This window comes from Rosa chinensis, chromosome 5 (assembly GCF_002994745.2).
Source record: "Rosa chinensis cultivar Old Blush chromosome 5, RchiOBHm-V2, whole genome shotgun sequence".
Classification (NCBI taxonomy): Eukaryota; Viridiplantae; Streptophyta; class Magnoliopsida; order Rosales; family Rosaceae; genus Rosa; species Rosa chinensis.
Genome location: NC_037092.1, coordinates 56,183,383 through 56,189,382, shown reverse-complemented (window position 1 = coordinate 56,189,382; position 6,000 = coordinate 56,183,383).

Here is a 6,000-nt window from a genome sequence, read left to right as displayed (position 1 = left end):
AACATGTCCTTGTTGAAGTCATTGACCTTTTTGTAGTCAAACAAGTAGATTTCATTCCACTGAACGGTCAGTTCTGGGAGCAAAGTGTCATGAATGTTCTCAAAACATCTCTTGAGGGCATCCCATAGTTCTTTGGGTGTTTTCAACTAAAAGTACTCCCAGCGTAGGCTAGGATCAATATGTCGCCTTAGAAACATTAAGGCACTTGCTTTCACCTTATTAGACGGTACATCGTCTTTGGGGTCGGTGATGGTGGCAGTGTAGTCTTTTGCCACAAAGGCGATTTCCACATCAGAAACCTAACGATGGTACTCAAGTCCTTCTGAGTCCAAAATGTCAAATTCAGGTCGAGTTGGATCAACCATCTGCATAAACAAGAGAAAAGATATATAAATTACGCAGTCATAAAAACATCCACGTGAATTATTTTCCAAGAATATGAATTAGATTTCAAGACCAAGATTCGTAATGGTCACATTTTTTTTCGATTCTATGTGGAAATACTTTATCACAGTAATTATGTATTTATAATGCGTATGAATTTTCGTTATCATGGCAAAACTCAATTTATATATAGCATATTAAATAAGGAATAACCATAGCATATAAAAATCACAATTATATAGGGCAATAAGCAATAGTAAAACTTGCCACAACATGCTTCAGAATTCCACATTTAAAACAATTATCGAAGATAGTAATATAAATTACAATACATATCATGCTCAAATTTCACAAATAATATATAACAATATATATAGCACGCTCAAAATAAAATATAAACAATAGCATAATATAAAGACATGCGTAGGCATAATTATATAAGTGTAAATAAAATAAAAACATGCTCCAAATTTCATAATAAAAACATAAACAATAAAATATTTAAAGCATGCTTAAACATAATTATGTAAAATTCACAAGGCATGTTGATTCCACAATTTACCGGAGTATGAAATTAAATAAATAAAAGAGAACATGCTTAGTTTCGAGAAAACAAAACAATCCTAGCGCACGCGCGTGTTGATGCATGCGTGTGTAGTGATGGTTTTTTCCTTCAGCAGTGGGTCGGGGCCTTCTTCCCCCCCTTTTTTTCTTCTTCTTCTTGCTGGGTCTGTCTGGGGGAGAACCCAGATGGGTGCTGCGACGATGGAGAGAACCGGAGGTGAGGATGAGGAAAAAGGAGGAAGAAGATTGAGGCACGTGTGGGCTGGCAGAAGAAGCAAAAGTTTTTTTTCTTTTTTCTTTTAGGGTTTTGGTTTTTTTTTTCTTGGCTATTGCCTCTGAGCGTGCTGATAACGTGTAAAAGTAAAATAGGAATTGGTCTACTCATTTCATTAGAGAATTACAATAGAAATATCAATTACAATAATGACAGTAAATGATGATTAAGCTGTAATCGCTAATTCCTTAATTCCATCTTCGTCAGTTACTTTGACGAATGCACATAATGTGTTTTTCCTTTTAACAGTTTTCCTTACATATTTGGATTTTAGAAAATTAGTGTACTTATTAGTCATTTTACAATTAGGTAATATAGTCTTTCAATAATTCAAATATTTGTAGAGTGAACTAAGAAAATTGTAGGGTGGTAATAGCCGCACCATATAGGTATTTATAGGAATATTTTATTTTTTTCTTTATTATTATTTTTTTTAATTGTAGTTACATTTAAAAAAAAAAAAACCAACGGAGAATTTTTTCTAACAGCTATTAGCCAACTGCATATTTGCTTCAATCTCAGCCATTGATCTATTCAGCCATATTCACTTCATTTATTTGGGCCAAATGTGGACCCTATGAAAAAATAGCCCAAGGGCTATACAAATAGACATTTTTAGCCCAACCCTTAGGCCCTATAACCCCTCAAATAGTACTTTTGGTTTAGCTTTGCCTCCCCAATCAGAGATGGAAGTCTTCATTTTTTAGGGCTATATCCAACCATTAGCTAGCCGTTGGGTTTTTATGTTTTTTAGCCGTTGGTTAGAATTTTATTTTTTTTATTTTTTTTAGCCGTTAGTTTGATTTTTTTTTTTTTTTTTACTTTTACACTATAAATATATAGAGGATTCAACATTCTTTTTCACATCTTCCTTCTACTTTCTCACACAATCATATTAGTGTCTCTACTCACCTTCATCAGATTCATACCTTTTTGTTTTTTTGTTTAAACACTTTCGAAATGAGTTCTAATTGGTTCAATGAGTTTTCAAAGTTTTCAATTTTTGATTTTAATAATTGTCAGGGTTGTCACTGACAAGTGTTTGCATTTTCTTACTTTGTTGTGTAACTTTTAAATGCTTATGTCATGAATAAAATAAATATCAAAAATATGATTCCAGTTTTATTCCATTTCAAAATTAGTTAAAGATATTTTTAATTATCTATTAAAAATATGATTCCAGTTTTATTCCATTTCAAAATTAGCTAAAGATATTTTTAATTATCTAATTAAAGATATTTTTAATTATCTAATTAAATTAGCTAATTTTAATTATCTAATCAAAATTAGCTAAAGACATTCTTTTTCACATCTTCCTTCTACTTCCTCACACAATCATATTAGTGTCTCTACTCACCTTCATCAGATTCATACCTTTTTGTTTTTTTGTTTAAACACTTTCGAAATGAGTTCTAATTGGTTCAATGAGTTTTCAAAGCTTTCAAGTTCTGATTTTAATAATTGCCAGGGTTGTCACTGACAAGTGTTTGCATTTTCTTACTTTGTTGTGTAACTTTTAAATGCTTATGTCATGAATAAAATAAATATTAAAAATATGATTCCAGTTTTATTCCATTTCAAAATTAGCTAAAAATATTTTTAATTATCTAATTAAAAAAATACAACCGAAAAAATATTTTTTATCATAAAAATTATTTCAATTACTATAAGTCAATTGACTTTAAAAAATAAGCATATATATATATATATATATATATATATATATATAACATATCCAAAATGTTAAAATATATTTTAGGGCTATAATTTAGCCTTGACGGGTTGGAGACGGTTAATGTCAGATGAACGAATAGTACAGAATTTAGGGTTAAAATTTAGCCCCAGGACTATTTTTAGCCCTTTGGGTTAGAGATAGCCTTAGAACCCCTGCCTACATGACCTACTGTTCCCTTCCCTACAAAACCTCCCCACTATGAAGGACATGTTTTTCTTCCCCTTCGGCCAGAAATCCTGTTGTTCCTAATGAAGGGGTTAATTATCTCATGGCTTGTCCCAGATGTGGTAACAGTGGTGGACAATGGGCTCATGAATGGCCGTATCAGAGCCAGAGTTGGAGTGTGATGAAGAATTGTTCGAGCGCCTGTTGAAAGAAGCAGACAAACTTGTATTTTCTTTCCACCTTGCTTTCATTGACAAGAAAAATATTATCTTCATGACAACACTAGCTTCACTTGACTCGCTTCAAGCTCTAACGTTGTTGTTTATAATTTCCTTTGATCAATTTGATTCGGCAGGATCAGCGAGATCAGTTAGATACCTCTATCACTATGGACCGCTTCATCTTAAACTCTGTGTGGAATAAGTAAGGCCTTCTTCAGTTACTTCCTCATGATATTGTAGATAAAATTATAGACATTCCCTTGCCTATTAACCCTATCCCTGATCAATTTATTTGGGGTCCTTCTCCTACTGGGGTGTTCTCTATAAAATCTGCTTCAAATATTCAGTTTGATCAAGTTCATCCACATTCTAGATCAACTCTTCTGAATAGAATTTGGAAACTTACTATTTCCCCTAAAGTTAAGATTTTTAGTTGGCTCTTCATTAGAAACCGAATTAATACTAGGGATAGAATAATTTTGTATAATCCTAATGTTTCTCCATGCCATTCAACATCTTTTTTGTCATTGTGAAGTGGAAACTATGGATCATTTATTTAGAAGATGTCATTTTGCCATTCAGGTTCAACATTATTTATATAATCCCCTCAATTGGAATGGTTCTCTCATAGATTGGTTAGTTCATCTCAATAATAGTAAGCTTAATGGTGACATTCTAGGTAATGCTCTTATGGTTCTCTGGTCAATTTGGAACTCTAGAAATCAGGTTGTTTTTCAACAAAAAAATACTACCCCTATTGCTTGTTGGTTTGAGGCCTTTCGTTTGGGTAGTTCATATCAAAAGGCTCATAGACGTACTAAAGTAAATCATCCAATTGTTAATCGTTTGATTAGATGGATTCCTCGTAATGATCATTATCTTAAACTAAATTTTGATGGTTCAATTTCCTGGGAAAACTTCCATTGGATTTGTTATCCATAATTCCAAAGGAAATCCATTAATTACAGCTTGCAGGACGATAGGCTCTGCAGGTACTCTTATTGCTGAAGCTATTGCCTTTCGAGAAGGTCTTCATACAGCTCTGTTGCAGGGTGTCAGTCATATCATTGCAGAAGGGGACTCCAAGATTCTAATTGATTGTATAAAAGGCAAAGCAAATATCTCATGGACGTTGAAGATATTAGTTCGTGATATTCAATCTCTAGCTCAATAGTTTTAAGATATTATCTTTAGACATATTTTTAGAGAAGCAAATTTTGTAGACGACCATTTAGTAAATTTAGCTTATAATTGGTCAAATCATTTGACCAACTCAGATAATGAAAATGAATAAGTATATTCTAATTATAACTTCAATGATTAGAAGAAAAATTACAAAATGAGAATTCTAATATCTAAATAATAAATTTCGGATCGTAAATGAACCACCCTCATGGATCGCCTTTTGAATCGTCTTTTCACAATTATATGATGATCCAACGGTCGGATTCTCACGGATCGCCTTTTGGAATCGTCTTTTCACAATTATATGATGATCCAACGGTCGGATTCTCACGGATCTCCTTTTGGAATCGTCTTTTCACAATTATACGATGATCCAACGGTCGGATTCTCACGGATCGCCTTTTGGAATCGTCTTTTCACAATTATACGATGATCCAACGGTCGGATTCTCACGGATCGCCTTTTGAAATCATCTTTTCACAATTATACGATGATCCAACTGTGCGATTCTCACGGATCGCCTTTTGGAATCGTCTTTTCACAATTATACCATGATCCAACGGTCGGATTCTCACGGATCGCCTTTTGGAATCTTCTTTTCACAATTATACCATGATCCAACGGTCGGATTCTCACGGATCGCCTTTTGGAATCTTCTTTTCACAATTATACGATGATCCAACGGTCGGATTTTCACGGATCGCCTTTTGGAATCGTCTTTTCATAATTATACGTTGATCCAACGGTCGGATTCTCACGGATCGCCCTTAAGATCATCCTCTCAAAATTATATGAAGATCCAACGGTCGGATCCTCACGGGTTGCCTTTTGAATCATCTTTTCACAATTATACCATGATCCAACAGTCAGATCCTCACGGATCGCCCTTAGGATCGTCCTCTCAAAATTATACGATGATCCAACGGTCGGATCCTGATAGATGGCCTTTTGAACCAACTTTTCACAATTATACGATGATCCAACGGTTAGATCCTCATCCGAGACCACACAAAGTCATCGCAACACCCAGCATAGGTTTTCTGTTTTTTTTTCTTTTTTAGAATAAGAAAATTATAAAAATGTCCCATATGTTGGTTGAAAAATACTAGTTCTCAATTAAAAAAAAAAATTTGGGTGTGGTCTACAATTTTATATGGGTATTTGGGTAAAATTTGGGTACCCACGGGTATACCCATACCCCACCCATTTTTATACGGGTATTTTGTAATTACCCATACCCATACCCATATCCATATACTATGGGTATTACCCATTAACAAATACCCAAAGGGAATAAGTACCCGTGGGTTTTAATGCCATCCCTAGTCAAATCCTAGAACTTGGTTTTACTCACTGCTCCTTTCTATGTGCTCAGCATTCCATTTGGATAAGTTGGGAGGGGCTGTTTATCGTGGTTCTTTCTCGTTGTAAGTTTTGGTAATCAAAAAAAAAGAAAAGGCTCTAACGTTGTA